Here is a 26,569-nt window from a genome sequence, read left to right on the forward strand (position 1 = left end):
GGGAGGGTTATTAAAGAGCTCAGAGGGGGAGAGTTACCTGGAGAGGAGCCATTAAGGAGGTGGAAGCAGGAGAGAACCATTGCCATCTGGTGAAGAGGAAAGACAGAAGATTGATACTGATCTAGTCACCCTACTTGAAGCAGAGGCAGGAGAGCAGACCCCCATGTTAGCCTGAGAGACCAGGGTAGTTTCGCGTGACTTGGTTACTATATTAAAACACACATTGACACTGTCAATATGTTAGGGTCTTGTAGAGGCTTTTCCATCTGCTGTCCCCAGCCCCCCTCCCCCTGTTTTACACCTGGAAGTGCACTCACTGATCATATTTACCAGGTCTGATTCCACCACACTGGCAGGGAGAGCAGGGATGCTGTGCACGTCTCTCGCTTTCAGCAAGACATGGGCCTGGTATCCATCCAGTAGCAATGGCACCATCCTCATGGAATATGCACTAAATGCATTCCACGCTGTGTGAATGTGCTTTTGCAGTGCACTACTTTGAATGGGGGAGAATGCAGGCAGTGTGTTGTGTTGGGGATGCAGTTCAGTACTTAATCCCATCGGTTGAATGAACACTCTACATTAGGGTTGACCAGCTCCAGGCCTCGAGGGCCGGAAACATGTCAGATTTTCAGGATGCCCCTCATTAATATTCTATAATAATGAAAACACAAATTATATGGACATGGTGTAGAGTTAGGATTTCACAATAGCGTTGCATCCTGTGACTTTTTTTCCAGATCCTTTTGTGTATAGCAGATAATCGATGTGGCTTCTTTTTTCGACCTATTGCGCAAACCCAGACCCCATAGCGCGTGGTTTATTTATGCAATCTAGTGAGGAAAGGAGTGCTTTTGCCAGGAGACGCTGGCTGGGCTAGTGACCCCGGCACTCTATCACAGAAAATAAAACGATTTCATGAAAACGGTACCATCCACGGCAGTAAGTTTCCACGCAGCCAGCATTGCACCTTCTGGCAATGCACCTTCTGGCAATGCACCTTCTGGCAATGCACCTTCTGGCACTGCACCTTCTGGCACTGCACTTGCTCAATAAAGGTACACACATCTGTAACCTTTTACAGCTTTTTGAGTTACCAAGAGGAAGATGCCAGTTGCCTCCTATGTTATCAATCTAAACAAAAACAAAAAGCGAACTTAGTCAAACGTTTCTCCGACCGGAATGAGACTAAAACGCTTAATTTCATTAAATATATCCTAGTTTAATAACTGAAAACAAATTGCACAAATATACAATTGGTTAAATTACCTTCTTCTGGGAAAGTATCCTAGAAAAAATATTACTAAACCATAAGAGTGGCCACATGTCATAGGAACTGTACAAAGAGCCATGTAAATCATTTTGTTGTAGAAGACTTGTCAAATTGAGGCAGGCTACGCCCAATTGGATTCCACAATGAAAAACGTGCAAGTTTCCCTCTTGTTTTTCTGGACCCCCACGTTGCATATATTCCATCTCTTGTGTTGTCAACTGCGTCCTTCTTTGTTTTGGGGGTAATACGTTCACTGTGTCTAAGGTGTCTGGTATACCTTGCACGTCAGTTGGTGCCCTCTAAACACCCGAGGGCAGTGGTCGGAGTGTACGAAAAGTAGTAGTGGAACTATGTTCCCTGCTGGCCTGCACCCATTCCCCACAAACCCCATCACCACACCCTCTCCCACACACAATACAAACCCCCAAACACTTGCACCTGCTGTTTAAGGGAACTTTCAGTGTCATACACTGAACATGCAAGTTTTAACCTCTTCCTACACTTTTATTTTAAAACTAAACCATTCCGGAACGGTTTCTTTTTAAAATAAAAGTATAGGAGCTGTAAAAGGTAATTTAAAAAAGTAGAGGAGCACCGCTCCCGCTCACTTCAACCACTGCCCGAGGGTCTTGTTCCTGAGGACCGCTGTGCTGCAGGGGTGGGAGGTGTGAATGGGAACATCATTGCCTTTGGATCTTCCTGTGCATCAGGTCTCCACTGCGTTTTCTGTCTGGGAACTTAATTAGAGGAGAGTGTGGCTTGATGACTTGAGCGACCCTGCTGGCGGCTGCCATCATGCTGCCCATGGTGACCCAAGGCACGAGATCTGCAGGCAGCTTCCGGGTCAGGATCCATTAATATTCATGAGACAAATTTGCATACAGTGATTCTAAATTCACACACATTTTATCTAATGAATATCCTTAAAACCTGTCAGGAGTCCGGTACTCGAAACCTAAAGTTTGACAACCCTGCTCTACAGTGTAAGATAATAGTTGGCAAAGTGGCAGGTGGCGCCATCAGCCATCGAAACCTAAATACTGCTTGCTTCCGATATCCACAGAGGTCTTTCTGATGACCTTATACATAACTCAAATGCCACAACTAGGGGAGATTTGAGCTCACGGTCTCGGAAGGATAGTTCAGGGGCAATGTGGTCGCCTTAGAAGCAAGACGACACAGAGCACCACAGGTTCGATCCCCGGGTCTGCGCTTAACTACCTCTAGGTAGTAAGCGCATTCTAAATAACCTATCGTATCATATCACACGAGGAGAAATGCTGAGCACGTTTCCAATGTATATTTAGTTCACCTTACAGTTTTGAGATTTCTCAAATAAGCCGTCGTTTTTTTGCGAGTGCATCAAAAGGCAAACCCAACCAGCTAAAATGGTGAATTGGTCCGCATTTAGCATATAACCTTGCGTCAATGCCCTGAAGTGAGCTTTTGACTGTAGCCTTTTAAAGATGCACGTTTTACAGGTGAGCTTAAGGTGGCCCTGCCTGGCAGGTTCCTTACAGGATGTTTAGCCAGAGGTGCCGCAGGGTTGTCCAACTCGAGCCATCAAGGGCTGGAAACTTGACAGGTTTTCAGTCTATCCCTCATGAATATTCATGAGAAAAGAATTGCATACATTTTGAATCATTGTATGCAAATGTATCTCATGAATATTAATGAGGGGTATCCTCTTAATCCGGCATGGATCTGGCCCTCGAGACCTGGAGTTGGACAACCCTGTAAGTGACTAGATGAATTTAAGCCATCCATGCATCGTTTTTTTTTTTTAGCTTTGAGATCTGTGGCTAGCAAGAGCACAGAAGGCACCTGCGCTGCCCTGGAGATTATCCAAGTATGGGTCAGTTCAACTAGGTGATCGTTGGTGCTGTAGGTTCACTTCTTTCCTTTTTTACTTCGCGCTAAAGGTTCATGTGCGGGGGGAGAGGAGGGGGGCGAGAGATGGTGCTCCCACGTCTCCCTGAACCATAATGGAGGGGGCACAGAGCACCTGTGACGCACGTCTAGTTAATACAACATAACAGTCCAACCGTGCTTAGAAACACTGTTGGATATGTTGAGGGATTAGTGGAGAGTTCCTCGTCCGAAAGCAATACAAAGATGCATTTTTAAAGCACTTTGCTTGTGAAAGTGCAAAGAGATGTTCGTGGCTTTGCAGGGGGCAGTGCCAGGGCAGAGGTAAACACGCTGGACACTGTGTATGGATGCCACTCTGGCCACATGTTAACACTTCAATGCTTCTGTGCTTAAAACCACATGCCCAGGTTGAGTGCTCTGATTACTTCATGGCACCTACACAAAACCAGCCAGCAAATCCCGGCCCTCTGAAATTTGGTAAATGCCACTGTCCGAATTCTGCTGGAATGCTTCTTGATCCTGTTTATGGTTCTCCACAGCGTCTGCGGTGGCAAAGAAAATGGCACAATAAAAGAAATGCATTACCAATGACAGAATGTAAGCCCACAATGCAGCATACCTCTGCTAGGCATGGATGTTCTCTCCCCGGCCATCTATGACCTCAGGCCCACTGGAGACCTCCCACAGTAGCACTGGAAGACTTCCTAATCCGAAAAAGGGGCGTCATCCAGCCCTTGGACGGGTTCTATTCCACTTACAGGGTTCAAATTCCACCGTTCCTCTACTATACACTTTTCCCTCTCTGGGGGGTACTTATGTGTGTGGTCAAGCGTTCTTGCCTACTGTGAATACAGTCCCAGGGCACAGGTGCCCATACTCCCGGCCTCCCGCCTCTCTGCCATCTAGACACTCTCCAGTCTCACATCGGGCATCTAGAGAGCGCCCCACCTGGATCCTCCAGCAACACTGGCACAAGAGTTTGAGGCATCACTTGACTACACGATCCCAGTTGATGTGAGGCAGCTGCCTCCCCCTTCAGGAAATTGGAAATCCTGGATCGAACAGTGGAAGGGAATTTGCAACCACTGTTCATTCGGGACCAGCCACTCTGATCACTGAGCCCATTAACAATCCTGGCCCTGGTGTCCCTGATAGTTCCTGTGTCCAATGAAATTAGTTATCTGGTGACTGATGGAGAAGTGAAACCCCAGGACTGGGACATTGTGTCCCTCCTGACATAGAATCAGCTGCTGGGAGTTGTAGTGTGTGGTCAATTGAATGGAATGGAGTGCAATGGACTGGTGTAAAACTAAGGTATGAGCAGAGTGGAGTTAGTTGTCCTTCCTGACATGGAGTCACCCGGTAACCCTAAATGAAATGCTCATTCGGGGGCTTCCAGTTGCCATGAAAGGCAATTAGATGAACTCTCTGGGCAAAGGCCTTGCTCGATATTCACCCTTGAATTTCCCCCAGGCTCACTCCTATGCAGCTTTTCCCAGATGCTATCAAGCAACGTAGCATGCAATATGCAAGCTTCAGTGGGTCAATGTAGTTTTCAGGGGGCTTGCATGAGATGATGCAATAGGCAAGCTTCAGTGGATCAATTTCATTTCCAGAGGGCTTGCATGCGATGATGCAATAGGCAAGCTTCAGTGGGTCAATTTCATCTCCAGAGGGCTTGCATTAGAGGATGCAATAGGCAAGCTTCAGTGGGTCAATGTTATTTCCAGAGGACTTGCATGATGATGCAATAGGCAAGCTTCAGTGGGTACTTGTATTTTCCAGAGGGCTTGCATGCGATGATGCAATAGGCAAGCTTCAGTGGATCAATTTCATTTCCAGAGGGCTTGCATGCGATGATGCAATAGGCAAGCTTCAGTGGGTCAATTTCATCTCCAGAGGGCTTGCATTCGAGGATGCAATAGGCAAGCTTCAGTGGGTCAATGTTATTTCCAGAGGGCTTGCATGCAATGATGCAATAGGCAAGCTTCAGTGGGTACTTGTAATTTCCAGAGGGCTTGCAGGAGATGAAATAATGCACACTGTGTCCTCTGCTGCCCCTGTGTACCAGGGAAAGAAGCAGGCGAGCGAGAAATGGTAGGAGGCCACCATGCTGGGGGCAGTGCATAGTCTCACCAGAGACCAAAAGTGGTTTTGATCTTCCAATTTATTTCTTTTCACATTTCTCAAAAAGTGATGGTCTCCTCCCCTTTGACTCAGAACAATCCTATGAGTGAAGAGGATGCAGCAACTGTAGGACTGAGAGAGAGAGAGAGAGAGAGAGAGAGAGAGAGAGTCTCTATGATATTGGGACTTGGAAGTCTCCACTCGACCAATCAGAAGGTACAGAACGCGGTCAATAACTACCAGTATTGAATGTGTTCAAGACGTTCTCACTTCTGAAGCAGCCGGGATAAAATGGCAAACCTGCTTTGCATTCAAGAATTAGCAATGCAATTTCCCAGCAAGGTCAATGAAATCTAACTTCACGCACCAAAGTGAAAGCTAAAATATTGAAAAATGCTTTCACTTGCGTGAAGAAAACATATCCCTTTTACATTGCGCCGAAAGCAAACCCAGTCTAAAGTTCAACCAAGTTTACAATTAAAATGCTTACATTATAAAGGCATACTTGTTATAAAATAAAAGCACATTTAATTTACCAACACGTTTTGTATAATTTCAACACTATTTAACTAGAATGTTGTTTTTCACCACCAGAACGACAAAGCATGCATTGGGGGCTCTCCTCTTTGCTTTTATTTATTTATGAATTGTTTATCTTCTGTGTATTACCTCTTTTTTTCTAATTGTAATATGTTTTAACTTGAAGGCTCAAAGCCGAAATACAAGTTTGTTGACTGACTGGCATTGCTACTACACCCATTTGCCAATAACCTTATAAATTGAGGGAGCAGTCATCACTGTGGTCATACTGCAACTGGCAATGGTCGCCTTACCCGAGTGGAACTGGGTTTTCGGACTGGCCCATTGGAACTGCAAAGCAAACCACCCTTTCAGTCTTAGTCACTGCTGACTGGCAGTCTACTGAGGCCCTGATCAGACTGTTCTGCCACCGTACCACACACCGTGCATGCCACCATACCACACACCGTGCATGCCACCATACCACACACCGTGCATGCCTAATCTGCACATCACTTGGCAGCGGGGCGGTGCTTGAAGAGACTCTACTGAGGTGTCCCCGAAATACGATGATGCAGACAGTTGTTGGGTGGAAAGGGGGCAGAGCGCCCCCAAAAATGAGGGCCAGACAGAACAGGACACTAGCCAGTGCTTGCTCTCCGCATCACTGACAGGGCTAACCTGATTGTGGAGTGAGAGGGGGGCTCTGACAGCAATGTATTTCATGCACTCTCTGCAATACTACTAGCATTAAACAGACGCAACTTGGAGCTGGGAAATGCACTTTGTTCCGTGGTTCTGAGGCCAGCACCGCAATCTGGAAAGTAAGGGGGCACAGCAGAGCTGTCTCCAAGAGTTCAGGTCGAGAGGGGGTATGGGGAAGGAGGGTGGGGGGTGTAAAAGGATCAGCGTCCGAGCACAGTTAAAAGTAAGGCATCCAAATAACCCCGAACCTAAAATGACCACTTCCGGCTACGATAAGCTGTTCCTGGAAACCATGGCACATACATAAAGACTCATAAGAAACCGCAGTGCAGGTAGACGACGGGTGTGATATGGGACAAGCATGTTAATGTTCCAGGACCCGGGAAACAAAATGCAGCCGGCGCCTTCCAAAAAAACAAGGCAATGCATTTTAGGAGCTGTCTTTAGGGGAAGATGGACCCTTGCTGCGCAATGAGCCTTCTTACATTTTCAGAAAAAAAGCTTAAAACCCACATATTTACTTGATGTGCCCATCTTTCTCCCGTCCCTCCCTTTATCTCATCTGCTTTTCCATTTAACCAGCGCCTAGATACCCATGGGCTTTGCACGCTTATACAGATGTCTAAAATAAATAAAAAAATAACTTTTGAAAAAGGTGTGGTGTCAAATGCCCAGCTTGTATGAGTTTGCAAGCGAGTCTCACTTCGGGGGAGGGTAAGGAGAGGGGCGGGAAGTGGAAATGTTCCCCGAGAACATGGTGAGTATTCGAAGTGGTGTATTTTACAGCACAATTTATTTTGAAGAATAAGGATCGAAGGTTCTGGGAATTACAGGCTGTTCTGAAGGGGACACGAGACCTGGCATTAATGCAGGGGCAGTGCTAGGAAGGACATGCTTTGGGACCAATTTGAAAACTGTGCCTGGTATAAACACTGTGTGATCACTGAATCAGTGCTGATAGTGCCGTGCCACCACACTAGGGAACGTGGCAATTGTACAGCAGTAGGAGCAGCAGATTGTAATATTGGCATGTTCTGTTCTGTGGCACTTGAAGGGGAAGTTCTCCTAGGAATATTATTGTCCCAATGGATAGGGCATGTAAGATTTTAGCATAGATCGATCCTAAAAAAATTCCATTGCATCTTACCTTAGATTTTGTCACATTTACATATGCGAAACTCACACATTGGAAACCGCCATCTTGTGTTATCCGTTGAGCCATCCCCCTAAATTCAAGTGCTGCCGTGGCAGTAAATCATAAGACCCACCCCACAAGCTGACATTAGAAGCTTATGCCCCTTGTCACAAGGCCAGTGCAGGTCTGGTCTCCCATCCGCAAATCAACCAAGGCCGATCCTGCTTAGCTTTCACGATCAGCAGGCAACATAAGCTTCTAATGATGTCTACCTGAAGGGTGGGTCTTATGATTTACTGCCACGGGGGCCCTTGAACTTGGGGCGATGGATCAACAGATAACATTAGCACACAATGGCGGTTTCCAACAAGTACATTGGCATGTGTAAATGTGACAAAATCCAAGGTAAGAGGCATTGTTTGTTTTTTTTTAATTAATTTTTTTTAGCATTGGTTGATAAATGCAAAAAAATACATGGCCTATAATAACATCCCTGAGAGAACTTCACCTTTCACTGTTGACGCAGTCTGGACCGACATTCAGTTTAAACATTAGTTTGAAGAATGCTTTAATAAGTGCATGGTTGGGGTGGGCTTGGGGTTGCAGAAAACGAGAATGGACCCTTTGCAATTTAGTGATAGACGCAAGACTTATGCATGTGCCCCATCTAGAGGGCGCGGTGCAGCTGGGGGCTCTGCAAAATGGAGAAATGTATTTTAGTTTATTAAGATGATGTCCAAATCTAGTTCTCCTTACAAGGATATCCAATGAGAGTCAAGGGGGCCCAGGCACATGTCTTTGTATTTGGTACAAGGAGAAAGCAGACAGCAATTTAATTCCCCATCGCAAACACACAACTCCTCCTTCAACCAACAGACGCAATCCTTTCAATTTAAAGGTGCATTGGCCTGTCTTTAGGGAGAGTATCTGAGATGTCAATTTGCATTCCTAAAGTGAGGACACCCTTCGATGTGCCCCAATACAGAAACACACCGAGGGGACCTGGGACGATGAGATGAATGGAAAGCATGAAACAGGGACTGAAGGATCATGCTCGTGTGTGTTACATGTACATCCCCTCCTTGACTCTAAGCTGTCTGTACACATTACAAGGGTAGGGGAAAGAGACGAGTGGGAATAGTGGAACAGAAAACTGATGGCGTCAATCTCCAAGGTATTCTGCATAGCTCAAAGCGCTGTACCATTGCCTCAGAGGGCAGTCTCTGCGCAGTTCAGGGTTCCTGTACAGGGGGCTGTGTTACGTGAACATGCCGCATACTGTATGATGTGTCCTCATGGTTTCTAGCGTAGCACGTTATGCTAAAGTGTATGGCCAATTTATAGCGCCGTAGGTGGTGAAGAGCAGGAAGGAAGTCGTAAAGGGTGCCGACCAACAGAAGCACCAGCCCCAAAGCGGTGTGCACTGGAAGGCCTCTCAATATTGAATGGCATGTTATTCTGTAGGGATCAATGGGTGACCCTGAAGACCCTCTTCTGTTCCATGCTGGCAATGACCTGGTCAGCAACCTCTGAGATTCCTGTGACATTGTGGTGACCGGGACCCTCTTAAATGATCACCCGAGAGATCATGTACATATATAACGCCCTTTCCAACCTCCTTTCATGTGCTCAAGCCACCTATAGCTTGGTGAGCATAGATTTAGGACAGCTTAGTATATACTGGCCAAACTGCTTTATTCAGCACTGTTTTGAACCAACACAATCCTTGAACTGCTATATCCAGCAAATCGAAAACTGGTATTTGTATTTTGTTTATTTGGAAAGCGCACCAAACCCTCAGGCATCTAAAGGCATGCAGTGTGTACCTTTAGTATGCACGGTGGTTGGGTGTGTGGGGGTTGGGCTGTGGGAGGGAGTGAAGGAGGAGTGCTGTATATTGCATGGAATTACTAGAAATGGAATGCTCTGCTATGCAGGATTTCACTGTATCCTGGGAAAAGGAGAGGGGCTGGTGGAGAAAGTGGCGCTGAAACGGAAATGAATTTGATACACATTGGACTCCCTGCCCAGGGGCGTTTCTCAGGAGGAAAACTTAGAAGCTCTCTATCGATCCTGCGTACACATAGGTGGAGTAGGTGCATTGTGGGACGAGCTCCAATTTCAACACTTTTCAGTATATCGCCTGTTTGGATCCTTGTTAAGGAAATAGATTTCTCAGAAAATTAAATGGAGCTGCGTTGCTGTGGAAGGGTGCTAACCTCACAGGCCATACTCCTTCCTAAGTACCGTACATACACTGTGTAAGTGTTGCTCAAATAATAGTATTGAATAATGTCCCAATACTGCCAAGCGGATGGTCAGGGTGCCAACTCGCCAATGATGCCAGAGATGGGCTCCATGTGCAAAGCTGTTGGTTCAAGCATCGCTCTGCCAATTGCCGCCTTTCCAACCCACATAGTAGTACACTAGCTAATCACTCGTATTGTATTGCAAGTTTCAGCAATGCCATCCTCGATAGTCTCCAGTTGAGCACAGTGCCAATCTGGATTCGGCAATAGCTGTCAAGTTATGGGATTTTTACAGCACACCTGCCATTTGCATGGTCGCCAGGCACTCCGGTGGATATGTAAGAGAGCAGGCGAGCTTGGCTAGCGGGGAATAGGGAAAATGCAAGTTAGTTTGCTCTTTGCAAGTTAGTTTGCTCTTGTGTTCGAGGCGTGCACACAGAGGTACCTGCAGCTCTTCGTGCAGGTGTGTTTCCAGGTGTAGTCAGGAACATAGTGCCTTTTATGGGTGTTCGAGGCTTCCTTTCTGAGGCAATTTTAAGATGCTTTGGTCGAGGCTGTAGTTCGCATGTTGGTTGTACGCTTTGTGCTCTGTTGGAATTATTTTGGGCGGGATTATGAAGGCCTTTTGTGAGTGGTTCGGTTGACCTGTGTGGAGCGTGAGTGCTGAAGTTGAAATGTTAGTGGCCAAGCATGTCCTAGGTTGCCATGAGACCTGGGGGAGTGGGGTAGCTTCATTGCCTATCCTGTGTAAATGCCATAAGTCACATGGTAGCATAATACAAGATAGAAGTCTTATTCTAACAATGATGGAGGCATCTGGCATGAGGTTCCCTGGTCCTGTGGTGGAAGCTCAATGGGCGATCATGTATCGTGAGCTCCCGTCCCAGATTCTCTTTTAGGGCTGAATTCGGGGAGCTTTCTGGATTCTGTCTGGTTAGCACAATATTTTATTTTCTCCATTGTTTTCCGAAAATTCCTAATCCATTGTCACACTACCATCACATTGCTCCAGAAAATGGCAAGGCTGGTTTTAAAAGCCCAATGGCTGTTGCTCCCGTTAATCCCATGTTCTGACCAGTTCACTCGCAAAACTACCACGAAAATGTCACTTCTTCCGAAAATCCCCATTCCAGTTTCGAGTTGCCTCCTGAAAATAAGTCTGTATGTCTGGTTCAATAGTACCACAGGAAAATGCCCATACAAGTTTCACACTGCCCTACCAAATGCATGATTCAGTTTCAAGTGTAATGACAATCTGACCCAGTTGTTATGCTAGTTTGGACATTGCCTCGTGCCACTTTCACAGCCCACAAAGCTCTTCTGCATTGCCCCCAGAATATCGGTTTTGCCCCAGACAATTACTGCATGCAGTGTCCAAATTGCCCATAGAAGACGAATGCTGCTTTCCTGTGAGCCCAGAACCATTACCACAGAACAATACTGCATGCCACTCTCCTGTTTCTAAATCATGCCAGCCATATTGTGCTCCCCATTCCCTCCCTAACGGATCCCAAATGGGTTTCCCTATGGCAGTTACACATTGCCATCAAAATTGCTCATTGACGTTTACACATTGCCTCAAAGCACTGCCCCAGTCAACTTTGACTTTTCCTCCAGAATTGGTCCTTTTCACTTTTACGATGATCCTAGGATTACCGCTTGACATTTTTATAGTGATCTCAGATTTGTCCAATGCTGTTTTGCTGATGTTGCCTGGAAACACTTTCTGCTGTATAGGCGGCATACAAATGTCCAATACATTAATGTCCCCAGTAGATTGCGCCATGCCGCATTTGTGTTTTCCCTGGAATGCCCCCCTTCTACTCTTTTGTTATTATGATGGTAGTTATTGAGCGTGGAACTAGCTTTGGGAAGCAACAGAGCGCTTTACAATCATTGGGGGAGGAACCTGATAAGGGAAGCCAATAAACAAGTGGACATGGAGCAAATGGCAGATGAGGGAAGTTGGACAACTTGTCAGCCAAAGGATCTACAAGCGACCAGGCAATGAAACGGTAGGGAGCAGATCACCCGGTCTCAGTAGGGTGGGGGAGAGGAGGGTGTGTGGTCCTAGGTGTTGGGGAAGAGCCATTCCTTGAAGAGAAAGGGTCTTTAGTTCCTTCCTGAATTGAAGAAGCAATGGGGCTAGTCTGATGTTGACTAGGAGGAGGTTCCAGAGTCTTGGGGTATAGCCCGAACATGCCTGTATTGTGGTTCTTTCCTTCCTGCACCAGTGCATTTGAAGTCTTGGAATGTCCTTACTGCTGGTGAGTACGTTCATGTTACCCTGCAGGACACTGCCCATGCCACCTTCGCATTGCTCCAAAACTGGCTCATGCCACATTCACCTTAGCCCTAGAACAGAGACCTGTATGCTGGTGTCCGCACCACACACATTTGGCACACACACATCCATGCAGAAAATGAATACATACCTGCCCTCAAGTCTGCCGCAGCTGCCTTCTGTTTCCCAGCATCAATGGGGCAGGCATGCATGGACTGGTGTGAGGGATCATGCAGGGCTGCGTGAAATCCCCTTGGGACCAACACAAGGTGTTCTCCCCGCTGGGGTAGTCATTTACACCACCACATTCTGAGTGTGTACATACCACCCACAGGCATAGGCCTAGAGTTTATGACTGCAAAATCCTACCTGGTTTCGGTTACACTGGAGAATGTCATCCTTGCCCCCCTTTTCCAGGATAATACTGGTATCACTCATAGACGCTAACGTTCTGAGCTAGACATATAGCAGAGCGAGAAGAAAGCCACCTGGAGTAAAACAGAACTGGGCGCCCCAACTGGAAAAAGAATCATTGAAGGTAATCCTTAACGAGAATCCTTCCACCAAACTTCAAAATGGTGGTATAACCACTCAGCCATTTATCACAGCTGAGTAGCTGCTCCTTAACAAAGTTAGCCTACCAAGGATATATAATCGGGATCAGAGCGCACTGAGGCCTATGGACCTGTTGCGTGGTACAAAAAATGCAATAATAGTAATAAAAGGGTTCCCTGATAAAAATGGAAAGAAGTACTTGGGGGCGAAGAGAGGGAATCATTATAATTGTCTGGGATGAGAGTTTGAACTAGAAGGGAGAGCAAGTGAGTAAGAGACTAATTGGACAATCAAGATTAGGATCCACCTAATAAAATGGCTAAATGCCAGGCAGACTGGGTCACGCACCAGGCTAACGGCTGGGTGCTGGGTGGGATAAGGAGAGCGAAAACCAATAGTAAGCTGGGGGGGTGGGGGCTACACCCCTGACTTGTGCGGGGCCAGACCTACAGAAAGAATCGAGAACCTTGCAGGGGTGATCTTCAGAAACGTGCCGATAGCAGATATGTAGGAAGAGGGTCAACCAGGAGCCTCCTGGGGTTATGTCTCAGACACTGACAAAGACCTGGGCAGAGAGAACGCTGGATACGCGCGGAGGACTACTTGGCACATGACAAGTAGCCAGTGACCCAAAAGCGTGGGCTATGGAAAACCGATACAAAAACACTAAGCAAAGTGAAAGAAATACTCGATGCTAGGCATGCGTCAAAGGGTATCCTCAATTACTAGGGGGACACTCCACTGCTATTGGGTCATATCTATGCCTAAATATGTGTGTGTGGTACTTGCAGATGGACGTGTCAAAGTCATTGCTATGGGCCAGGAAGGCAACATTGATGAGGGTGAGGAGAACAGGTATGAGCCCTTGTGGACCAGGGGATTGTCTATGCCTGAGGAGTACCCTAAGCAAGAGGGAGGGGCTACTTGCTGGTAGCTGAAGGCATCAAGCATTCTGGGTGCAGTCACCCTTGGAATGAGAAGCCCAGAAGCATTCTGGGAAGCTTTATCCATGAGACTCTAGAGTCCTGACTCGATTTGTGGTCCTTACGGTAGGCCCTGGGAGTTCTACACCCGGACTCTCCTAGAGCTGGCCTCTGAGCTTTAATGACACTCCTATTCCCCATAGTAGTTCAATCCCATTCCTTACCTATTAGTTGCTTGGAGCCAGAGGATATGCTAGAAGCTGTACCCTAGAGGTAGGCAATAGACTAGGAAGGGGCCTCGTAGATTAAAAACACCTGACCCACGTTTCGGTTTAATCCCCTCCTAATCCTGGTTCATTCGGCTGGTTCTCAGAGGGCAATCCTGTTTTTTAATGAAAAGTTGTTCTATCCTCATCGACGGTCATTCACAGCCCATCCTGTTCATAAATAAAGGTATTGAACTTAATTTCTGACTGCTCCAGCTGTAAAGGTCAAGGGGAGGCTGAAGTGTGCGGTTTATGGTTCTAGGGCTTTCCCCCATTACCCCTTTCCCCTCACCCTTTTCCCTCTCTTTAGCTCTTTCCCTCCCCGTTTGCTCTTGTCTCGCTCTATTTTTTCCGCTTTGCTCGCCCTCTTTCGCTCTCTTGTTTCCCTTTTGCTCTCGCTCTCTTTTCCAGTAACCCCTTTTTCCCTCTTCTGTTAAAGCAGAGTCATTCCTCTTTCCCGCCCACCCCTTCTGCTGGGCTGCGATCGTGGTCGCAGCATCTTGTGAATTCCCCAAAAGCACTTGGGTCTGGAGGATTGCAGGAATAAATCACGATGTTGTCTGTGTGGGATAGGATCCAGCTAAGAATAACTGGTCCTTTTGGGAAGGCTAATATAATAAAATGGAGTTCTTTAATAATGCGCGCTGTTACCGAAGCGCGCACCACTGTGCATTAAATGCACGCCACATCCACAGTCAACATGGCCGGTTGGCCCAAGGTGTCTTTCTTGTTCATTCTTAGCTCTTCGTTTAAATTCCCCCAAAGGTTTCGAGGCGTGGACTAGATGGCGCTGTCGAGCAGTCGTCTTCCGAAGGAGAGAAGGGCATTGCGGTGTTGGAGGAAGCGTCGGTCCTTTGCAGTCTTGCTCGGTTGTGCGTCATTCCGTCATTAATACCAAGGGTAACCTTCCAGACACGGCCATATTCATACTGCTATTACATTTTGAAATCCCACGCACAGGAGCACTGTCTTGTCACTGATCCAGGGAGTGACTGGATTTGAATAACATCCAACATGGGCGACCACTTCAAGCCAGCGCCTGGGGCCTCAGACGGCCATTTTAGTTAAGTGCTTATGCAGGCCAAAGGGTACGACGTCCTTTCATCGTGGGATGTTTTTCCGCAGGTTTTTTTACTGCAGATTTTTTAACGAAAAAAAATCCTTTAGGGGGGGGGTAGAAATATATATATTTGGGGTGTGGGTGTTTGGGTATATATTAAAAATTAAAGGGGATCGGGAGTTCGAGGGTGGGTGGGAGGATCCCCCAAAAATAAAAAAATAAAAATTCGGAGTTTTTTCGTTACAAAGTCTGCGGTAAAAAAAAACCTACGAAGAAACATCCCACGATGAAATGACATGAACCGGCCAAAGAATGGCAGCCTAGAATGTATGTTTGATGGAGTAACCATAACGAAATTGGGCTAAATCCGACCTCGCTTTTTGGCCGTGGCATGCCTAAAGTTCGCACACATCAAGGCCATAGACTGAGGTATTTATAGGAGGGCCACAGGGGTACGTGTTTCGGGCCCCCCACACTGGAAGGGGCCCCACCTGCGGCCTTAGGCTAAGAAGTGTGTGCACATTTCTTATAAATAATACGCTGTGTTGTGCCGTGCCAAGGATCTGATCCCTATCACTTCGTCTATGGCTCACCCATGAGCTCGGACTCCCCAGCACTTACCCCCTTCTCTCTCTTCCTTTCTGCTCTTGCAGGGTCTTTATACTCACAAGGCATAAGTGGGTTTGTCCCTCTCCCCTCTGCTCTTATATATTGTGTTGAAATGTATTTCCCACCCTCGCTCCCTCCCTGCCCTGTGGGTGCTTTGAAACAGTATTTTCTTATTGTATAAGCACCTAACAAGCAAATAATACATAAATAACGCCTGATCTAATCCGGGAATCCTGTAACGTGTCTGTGTTCGCTCTACGTAGATGCGCATTCACTGTTGCACAACATGTGTAGCGTTTTCTTTGAAGAATATATTGATCCCATGCAAGAACTGATGTTAAAATGCATACTGATAAGTTTGAGTTCAAAGATGGTTCAGAAGATATCTCAGTGAGTTTAGCGCTTGTTGCAGGCATCTGTTTTCATACGCCTGATCACAGTGCCAAATACTGGCAAGGTGGAGTCAAACTTTCCTCCCTCTCAGGATGATAAACTTGAGTATATAAAGTTTGGTTATGGTAACATCTACTTTAATAAAAAATAACACATTGTCACCAGAAAGCACTAGTTGGGAAAAATACTATTGCATTAATATAGTTACTGTAAAAAAAAAAAAAGTTCAATCCAGTCAATCCATGTGCATAAAATCTGGGAAGCCACCCCCCCAAGAAAAATCGAGATGCGCTATTTGGGAGAGGTGATTAGGTAGCCAAGTTCAAGACAATAGAATCAAGGTGTCCACAGTCCAATCCCAGCTTTGCCACCGGGCCATACTGTGAACCTGGGCAGATCATAATCATTTTACTGTTAGTACTGTGCTAACCTTGGTGGAAAGGTTTGGTTTGCCTTCCCGCATGGCACTGTTTGGCCAATTGGCTGTTTTTTTTTTCTTCATGCCAGCCATTTGGGTGAAGGGTATGCCCTGCATAGGAGAATTTGCACAGGTCACAGGCCTCTGGTGAGCTTATTTTCAGGTGGTCTTATTTGACATAAAAACCAGTTTTCTTTTTTCTCAAATGTTTTGTGATTTTCATTTATGGTGGAGAAAATAAAGCTGCAAATTCCCATTTTGCAAAGCATGTTTCTATACGGATTTATTTGTAAATATATGTTGGCTGAGCCATCATTTTTGTACTTTACAGGTCAAGTCTACAAAACCGGTTATTTCATTTCTTGAAAGTCAAACGGTCCTTAATAATGGCACCATGCAGTATGACGAGAACTAGTAACAGTTTAGTTAACTGACAAAATTGCAGACTGGGCTCAAATCCCAACTTCACAGCATAACCAACATGTGTGGTCCTGGCCAACACATTTAATGTCGGTGATTAACCTCCACATTTCCAGTCCCCAAAGTATTTGAACATTTTCCAGACCATAATATAATTTAGTTCTCAGCAACACACGCCCCCCTCCCCCACACCCCCAAAAGGCATATGGTTTATCTAGCGTTTTCATACATAATTGTGACTATTGGTATATTGCAAACCCAAAAGCCATGCCTTTCTTGGCTCACCCAAGCAATGCCATTTGGGAGTCCTGCTTCTCTTCTAATGTCTGTTTTTTGAGGTATGTGAACCTTCCTGGTAACTCCTATGCGTATCCTCTGTGCTGGCCACATGGTTCATCATGGATCATGGTTCAGAACCTTGAAACCAAAATGGAGGACAAACAAACTGGGAAATGTATAGTCGGAAGATGAAAGAAATTCTACCCTCCAGTAAAAAGGAGAAAACGTACAGAATGAGTGGAGGAGGAGTGTATTTCACTCCTCAAAATTGGATGGAATTTATACTCTGGGGGGAAAAAGTCTGTCAATACAAGAGGACGTTTCACAGCAGTTCATTTATGAAGTAATCAATGTTAGCCCTGAAGAAGCTCAGCACTTGGTCTTCAATGAATTAACAAAGACCTAGTAGTGAACACGTGTTGGCAGAGCTAATAATCGTGAATGTTTTAAACAACCAGGTGAATCCTTAATTGTGGAAGGTGATCATGTTATACACGGGTCATAGTTGGCATCAAGAGGAAATCAAAATGCAGACCTCAATTTGTGAATATTGAATTGGAGACCATCTCATTGATTGAATTGTAAGATGGTTCATATGCAATGTTATGCATCATTTGAATATGAAAGAAAAATATTCTTTGTGAAAAATTTGACAGTTCATGATAAAAAAACTTCTCAGCACAAGTGGACAGGCCTTGTACATTTGCAAATGTATAAATGTGTTTGAACTGAGTGGTAACACACCTATTAGAAAGCCGCAGGACTTGGGGGAGTCCCAGTGCCGCAGGAGGTGGAATAAAGGAGAATACATGCAAAACTAATCCTGGAGGGATTCTTACTACTAGCGAAAGATAAATGGACCCTGAACGTATTTAGCCAGTGGCAAACGACGAATACCCCAGAGAGGGAAAAAAAAGAACTGTATACAAGATACATATCTTATATTTTAATCTACGAACTGTACACAAGGGCTAGGTATCGAGTAGCGGTATCCTAATATATCTTTGAGGCTGAGATAAGTACTCCAAGAGCCGGGCCAGGCAGAAGCATTCCAAGGTTGCTCTATAAGCCTCCTTTTCTTTTTAGATAGGTTTTTCTAAAGTGGTGGGGCCAGTTAGGAACTTAGGAATTTGGACTCCGTACTCTTTCTTTCGGACTACGACGAACACCCTTCGTGTTTGTTTTAGAAGGCAGAGAATCTTCCTCATAGTGATGGGGCCAGTTTGACATTTTCCTTTCAATAAACACGTATATACCATGATCCATTGTTGTCCGAGTCCTCCTTCTGGTACTCCACAATATAAATGTATAGGTTATTTTAAAGCAGCTAGGTCACACCGCCACTTCTTTGCGCTAGGGGCTGGGATCCCGGGAGCCGTCTGAAAATGGAGTCTCTGCCTAATCAATGACTCAAGTTGTGCTTGGAGCTTGCTTCGATTCCTAGTCCGCAAACTGCTCTGTATTCTTGTTACAAATGAATTAATAAACAAACAACTGCCCCAAACTGTGGTCTACCCTGGGCCCCTCCATGCATTCACTGCAAGTAAGTTTGAAAATCTTATTTTAAAATATGTATAATTTGAACAAAATCAGCAAACATCTGGTATGTGAATTATGGACCAGTTTCTGTGAGGCTTATAGAACTAGGAGGGATAAGATACTGACTGTTTAAAATCACCTTAATGTGACAAGGGTTTATGTAACTAGCAGCTTAAGAGATGCAATTAACCCATTACTTTTCAGAGCACTGTTTTCTGAGGGCAGAAAGATGTCTGAAATCACCTTAATGTGATAAGGATTTTGGTAAGTCTGAGAATGGCCCACTTGTCAAGCTACAGACGGGTGGGTATGTAGCTATGTAGCTCTCCACAAATGTCAGAAGAAGTTCCTGCCCAATCCCCCCCCCCTTGCTCCCCTTTCACACTACGGTCTGGCTTCCCCAGCATGTGCAAGTATTTGCACTTTGCAACTGATGCGGTGTTGATTCGGCGCAGTACAAAAGCATAGTGATATTACGTAATCTATAGGTAGCTAATTCCAACTTTATGAGCCAAAACTAAAACATCAGACCTACATCTAATAGTTCAGATATAGCAGTGACTAACAGTGGTGGGAATGGAAAAGAATTGGTGGGGGATCCAACAAGACCGGGGTGGGGGCGGAGTTTGGGGGCAGTGGCCGAGGAGGCAGGGTTTAGGGGGGGCAGAGCTGACAGTTGACTTCCAATCAAAGGAAATATCGAAAATAACAGTTTACAACTGTGCTATTTTTTTCATGCTGCTTCTTTTCCAAACTATCAGTCCCACTTTAGACCACTTCCATGGCACTGGTGATGAGCTACTTCACTATGCGGATAATACTTTTGACCAGTGTTTCTGAGTAAATATTCTTTAAAGTGCACACTTTGCATCCCCTTTTATAAAAAAAACCTCTCCCTTGGGTACTATTCAAACATGGTAATTTCTGTTCACACCCGCCACAGCTCCTCCTGCAGCTCCCCTCTGAAAGCAGTTGGGTGGCTGCATTGCATGTGATATTTCAATTTTGATAGGGGTATTTATTTAATCATGCAATGTTTGTCGGATACCTTTATATTTATTTATGCAATGTATCCGACAAACATTTAATAAATAAATAAATAATCTGGGTCCATGTATCCGACAAACATTGCATAAATAAATAAACCAGGTTGTGGCTGAGAACTGTAACTTCCTCTTGTGACCCCTTGCACAGGGTCACCAGAGGAAGTTACAGTTTGCTAGCGGGTGCTTTATTTTTATTTTTCCCCCCCAGCACAGAGCATGGATTTGGGGTGGCTGACTATCCCGAGATCCAGCTACACATCTGGTGCCGCATCTCGGATCCGGCGAGAGCCGGCCCAATTCCAGCGCTGGTGACTAAACTGATTTTGTCAACCTCAAAAGCAGCCACACCAAATATAACCGGTTTAGCAGGCCTTTCACGCGGACATACCGTACCAATACAATTTAAGGGAACCCGCTGTTGGTGCAATTAACTCCGAATTCACCTTGGAGGGTTAATGTACCAGAGTAATTAGTTTAGTCTTGTATAACGTGCAAAATGCTGGAGACCAGTCTCTAAGCGCAGGACCGGGATTCGAGTCGTTTTGCTCTGCATGCTCTTGCTTCCAAGACAAATGCGTTGCCCCTGGGCTATTCTCCTGGGCGGGGTAGCCAAAGAAGCAACCGTTGCATCAGATTGTGATGAAAATCACAAGTCCTTAATGGAGAGGAAAGGGAAGTAATAGCCAAAGGTGGCATGGCGGCAAAATGGAGCTATGGTACAAAGTTTTGCCTTGGCCCTCCAGAAAATCAAGTTGTCCACCCCACCGTAGGCTATGACGAGCAGCAATTAGTCCTACCAGGAACACAACACAACACAATACCAACACAGCACCATTTATATAGAACCTCTACCCCGCTGCACACACAAATGTGTCAAATAGTCCTACCAGGAACACAACACCACCATTTGTATAGAACAACCTCTACCCGCTGCCCACAAAAAGTGTGTCCAATTCTCCTCAAATTTAAGGGCCTTGATAATTCACTAATCCTGGATGATCAAACGTCTCCATACATACAAAGAAACATCAGACACCCATTTTACACACACTTTCCTGCACACTCTGATGCGCTCACAAACACTCTCTCACTCGTCCATATTCATCCGCAGGTATCATCCTCACAACCACACTTGGAAAACCCCATCAGCTCGGACCAGTGTCTGGTGCCAGTCTGTTTAAACTCCCTGCTATTTAAATCGCCTCTACGGTCCAAGACGCTACCAAAAACGTTTCCCTTTCTTCATAATACTTATTTATGAAGTTTTGTCAGGTGCCACTCTCCATTGATTTAACGTGCAAGTGCGGCTGAGATAAGTTTCCCTGTCAAAGCTACCTAAATAACCTGCAGTGTTTGTCTAGGGTTTGGGTATGACTGAACACATTCGAAGCAGGGTGGCAGTAGCTGGCAGCTGGGACATGCTTGGCTCATGCGTGTAGGTTGGTGTGTGTCTGGTCGGCTTCAGGGTGCATCATTTGGAACATGTCCCACTTACGTCCCTTTAAGTGCAGTGTTGATGAGAGTTGCATTATATATAAAGCAAGTGTTTTGAAGCAGTGGTGTAGTTTGAGCTAAAGTTTAAATTGCAGTGTGATCAACCATTAGGGAACTCGTTTGTGTGGAGTGTAGTGGTGTGTGAACTTAGGTTTAATGTGTAGGGTTACAGGCTTGGTATTGGGGAAAGAACTTCACTTGCGTCGAGTGTGTATTCTTCACCATTGACTGACATTCGCAAGGTTTGTAGATTTGACCTTTTCATAGGTGTACACTTTAACCCTTGTTTAGATTTTGGGAGTATTTGCCCATTTTTAGGGAGTAAAAGTGGCCGATACACCCCTCATCTGTAGGGCTGCGTGGTGCTGTTGATGGTGGCTTCTGACAAGCGTTCGCCTGACTTAGCGCAGGATTTATTTAAGTGAGTTATAGCTGGAGAAGCATACACACGGGGCTGCCACCGGCCAGTGAGTTACAGCTGCAGAAGCATACACACCAGGATGCCACCGGCCAGTGAGTTACAGCTGCAGAAACCTACACAAGGGGCTGCCACCAGCCAGTGAGTTACAGCTGCAGAAGCATACACACCAGCATGCCACCGGCCAGTGAGTTACAGCTGAAGAAGCGCATACACAGCCTTCCCACAGGCCAGTGAGTTACAGCTGCAGAAACCTTTCACACGGGGCTGCTGCTGGCCAGTGAGTTACAGCTGCAGAATCCTACACACGGGCCTGCCGCCGGCCAGTGAGTTACAGCTGCAGAAGCATACACGCAGGGCTGCCACCGCCAGTGAGTTACAGCTGCAGAAGCATACACACAGGACTGCCGCCGGGCAGTGAGTTACAGCTGTAGAAGCGCATACACAGGCCTCCCACTGGCCAGTGAGTTACAGAAACCTACACACGGGTCTGCCGTCGGCCAGTGAGTTACAGCTGCAGAAGCAACAGGGCCTCCACCGGCCAATGAGTTACAGCTGTAGAAACATACACACAGGGCTGCCACCGGCCACTGAGTTATAGCTGCAGAAGCATACACAAAGGGCTGCCACCAACTGGCCACTGAGTTAAAGCTGAAGAAGCGCATACACAGCCCTTCCTCTGGCCAGTGAGCGATAGCTTCAGAAACCGACACACGGGGCTGCCGCCGGCCAGTGACTTGCAGCTGCAGAAGCATACACACAGGGCTGCCGCCGGTCAGTGAGTTACAGCTGAAGAACCGCATACACAGCCCTCCCACTGGCCAGTGAGTTACAGATGCAGAAACCTACACACGGGCCTGCCGCCGGCCAGTGAGTTACAGCTGCAGAAGCATACACACAGGACTGCCGTCGGCCAGTGAGTTACAGCTGCAGAAACCTACACACGGGCCTGCCGCCGGCCAGTGAGTTACAGCTGCAGAAGCATACACACACAGCTGCCACTGGCCAGTGAGTTACAGCTGAAGAAGCGCATGCACAGCTTTCCCACCTGCCAGTGAGTTACAGCTGTAGAAACCTACACAAGGTGCTGCCGCCAGCCAGTGAGTTTGCCCCAGGCCCTGTGGCATACAGAGTATGACACGATGGAGGGCCTGGGGGGTTAGGCACAGGGTGGGGGAAACGAACGCGGGAAACAAAGAGGGAGGGGCAGACAAAGCGGCGCCCCCACCCTCGACGTTGCCAGGGGAACGCACCAAAAGGTGCGAAGGAAACAGTAGGGGGAGGCAGGAAGAAGCCCAGCCCCCAGCAACACATCAAAGGTACAGCGGGGGATAAATGCCCCCGTAAATCCCCAAGGAGTCACAAACAGGTCCCGAGCTCACCTCACTCGGGTAGGCTCCTCGGACCTGGGAAAAGGGATAAAGAAGCGTTAGCCTCTGCGGGCTTACCGTTTCTGTGTCCTCTTCTTTTGCAGGAGGCGTCATCTTTGTGGCGAGCGGTCGCCGGTGGTGAAGCAGTAGGAGGGAGCCTGAGGTCTGCGGGAGAAGAGCGCGACCGGCGGGCTGCGTGCGGCGGAGGATTATCGCGTCGGAGGCATCTCAGGAACTGGTCCTGCTCCATAAACAGATCGCCAGCGGAGTGTGGACACGGCGCAAGCAACTTGGCTCCCGGAAGGAGCTGCAATCCAGGAAGAGGGACGCCAGCGAAGCGCTGAACGCGGCGCGCGCTCAAGGGCGCCAGCCCGGAGCCGGCAGGCACACAAGCCGGTAAAAGGAAAAACTCGTTACGAGAAGGGGGAGGGGCCAGCATTTAAAGTCGCAGTAATAGGAGAGCGGCTGCACTACTTGCAAGGCGAACAGAGGCCCAAGGAGCGACGCAAGTTGCCCCCCCCTTTTTTACATGGAGTATCATTTGCATTCACGGTGGCACAGCTGAGAGACCCGTGGTGCAAGTCATTCTCGTTTGGTGCCGTTCCAATAGCACAGAGGGTAGAGCGCTCACAGAGTCCTGTGCAGAGCCTGTTGAGCTCAGGTTCGAATCCCAGCAGGGCCAAACTCAGCCTTCCCATAAGTAAGGCAAAATTATCTTAGACCTTGTGGGAGTAACAATTTTTAAGAGGAACACAGTAAAACTCTTGGAGCGGTTAGTAGTTAAATTAATTTTTTTTTGGCATCAAAGAATATTGAAGAGACCCAAAGGCAATAACCTAGAAGGAAAGGCAAGAGGCGGAAACGGAAAATGGCAGAAGAGAGAGCAAGAAGAGCACAGGAATTCAGTGCATGGGCCAAAAAGGCTGAGATGGAATATGGAGCACAGTGGGTACTGAACGTGGTACAGTCGGAAGAAAGGGCTAGGGCAATGTCGCCTCTGCTGCTGGAGGAATCCGCTGGCAGCGATGAAGAAGCTGCAGTACCGCAAGGCCAAAAGAGGTTAAGAGAGATCTCAAGGGAGCCACAAGAGCCAGAGATGCCTAAAATAAAACGGAAGAAAGGAACCACGAAAGGTATCGTAAAATTGAATAACAATATTAACAAAATGGTAAAAGTGTTAAATGCATGTATCACGGCTCAGGGTAAGTCGCCCAGAGCCAACAAAGGGAGAATGAAGGAGTACAAAAATGTGGCATCTGATACAGATAGTAGTGAAGATGAAGAGAGGGATCACCTTCAGGCATGGGTGAAAACAAAAGGGGTAATAAGTAAAGAAAAGCAGAAAACGGATAAGGCAGGTGTAGGTCATGGGGCAGGAGGTCAAGGGCCAACAGACAGCGGGGCTCCAATACCACAGGGGCTTCCACAAAATCCTGGTCCCCAGGGGTCACCTACCAATACAGCAGTAGCTACGACAGAGCCCCCCGTAGTGAAAATAACAGAGCCTACCTCAGTTATGACTAAGTATGGCAGGCCAACGATAGGCAAAGATGCGCAGGGTCGGTCCTTAAAAGCACAAGCTTGGTACATCAGTGACAAGGTGAAAGAGAAGATATGGAGAAAAGAGTTAATAGATATCTTCTCCCTGCTAGATGTGCAGAAAAGGGGCCACGGTATATCAAAGGAAGACATAAAAGAGGATGAAAAGGGTCTATTAAAAAGAGCTGCCGTACCAAGGAATTTTGACAATTGGACAGCAGCATTCCAGATAATGTCATCAATCATCTTGCAGAAATTTCCCGAAGACGTCCCATCCCTTGTGACATACCAACAGAGAGTTTTGAGCGTGTACAAAGCATTTGGGGGGGATGCTTGGAAAGAATACGACCATGAATTCAGGAAAGAAATGGATTGCTTCCCAGACATAGGGTGGGATGAAGAAAATTACAATCTATACATTTATAACGTACTCAAAGAGAAATGGGATACCATGGATCAGTATAGTACGGGGAGCTATTATAGGAAACAATATGTTCAGAACGATTATAGAAACGAGTATAGGTACAACAGGAGATACGATAATCCTTATGACGGATCAAGGGAACAGAATTTTCGGAGTAGGCAATACAAGGCACAGAGAGGGTGGCAGAGCAACATACCCCCGACAGCACAAGGGGGTGGTAAAGGGAGTAACGGGACAGCAAGGTCAGAGCCAGCACAATGCCGTAATTTTGAGAAGGGAGTATCATGCAGCTGGGGGAAGAAATGTAAATTCAATCACAGATGCGAGAATTGCGGAGGAGAACATATTACTGCCAAATGTACCAGAGCAGCTCCCAGCAAGTACAGGGTCCCAGAAAAACAGAATTAGGAGCACAGAAGAGAAAGGGGCAACACCAGTTAAAATCAAGAATATGGAAAGGTGGCTAAGGGTGTTTCCAGACCAGGAAGGTGCAGAAACCATAAGGCAGGGTTTTCAAGAAGGTTTCACAATTCCATTTAAGGGGCAGGGTTCCCAGGACACTCCAAAAAACCTGAAATCTGCTTTAGAAAATAGAGAGTTGGTGAGCAAAAAAATCAGAAAAGAAATTGAGCTGGGGAGGATGGGGGGCCCCTATAGTTCTCCTCCTTTTAAAGAATACATATGTTCACCCTTGGGCTTGGTACCAAAAAAAGAGGCAGGCGAGTTTCGGCTAATTCACCATCTTTCATACCCACCGGGGGCCTCGGTTAACGACGGCATCACGCAAGAGGTGTCGTCGGTAAACTACTCAGATTTTCTGGAGGCAGTGCAGTTAGTGAGGAAATCAGGGAGGGGAGCTTGGATGGCGAAAGCAGACATTAAGTCAGCATTTCGCCTATTGCCTGTGAGGAGCGAATCACAGAGATGGTTATGCATGCACTGGGAGGGCAAATACTACGTGGATAAATGTCTCCCTATGGGCTGCGCCATTTCTTGTGCGTACTTTGAGAAGGTGAGCTCCTTCCTGCAATGGGCTCTTACGAAGGAATTGAAGGGGGCACAGGTAGTCCATTACCTGGACGACTTCCTATTTGTGGGTCCAAAAGGTTCAGAGCTGTGCAAGAATACTTTGCTGAAATTCAAGACATTAACGGAGGAGTGGGGTTTTCCGCTGGCAGAAGGGAAAACAATGGGGCCAACCCAAGTAATACAATTTCTGGGCATCGAAATTGATTCACAGGCCGGGGTGTGCAGGATCCTGGAAGAGAAGGTGACGGATTTGTTAAGTACAATCACTGATCTAAAAGGGAGAAACAAGGCCACAGTAAGAGTTGCAATCACTAGCGGGGAAGTTGAACTTTGCAGGTAGGGTCATACCGCAAGGAAGGATATTCCAGAGAAGGGTCGAGCAAAGGACAAAAGGCGCTAAGGTGGGACACCACAGGGTGCGGATCGGTGGAGCAATAAAGAAAGATTTGGAGGTTTGGGAAGAATTCTTGAAATCATTCAATGGTTCAGTGATCTGGCGCACACCTGTAAACGAAGAAAGCGAAAGGGTGTTGTTCACAGACGCAGCTGGGGGTTTCGGCTTTGGTGCAATATTGGGTACAGAATGGTGCGCAGAAAGGTGGCCAGAGGCGTGGCATGAGGCA

At 46.7% G+C, this 26,569-nt stretch overlaps 1 protein-coding gene and 1 pseudogene across 1 annotated transcript in view; one reads left to right on the plus strand and one right to left on the minus strand.

Annotated features, from left to right (window-relative positions):
* Positions 1 to 2,079, minus strand: part of LOC138528816 (alpha-ketoglutarate dehydrogenase component 4-like) — a 161,079-nt pseudogene extending 159,000 nt beyond the window's left edge.
* Positions 1 to 26,569, plus strand: part of ARHGEF17 (Rho guanine nucleotide exchange factor 17) — a 1,051,814-nt gene that overhangs the window by 294,142 nt on the left and 731,103 nt on the right. The window lies entirely within an intron of this gene.

This window comes from Ambystoma mexicanum, chromosome 7q, assembly GCF_040938575.1.
Source record: "Ambystoma mexicanum isolate Mex_15411 chromosome 7q, UKY_AmexF1_1, whole genome shotgun sequence".
NCBI classification, from domain to species: Eukaryota; Metazoa; Chordata; class Amphibia; order Caudata; family Ambystomatidae; genus Ambystoma; species Ambystoma mexicanum.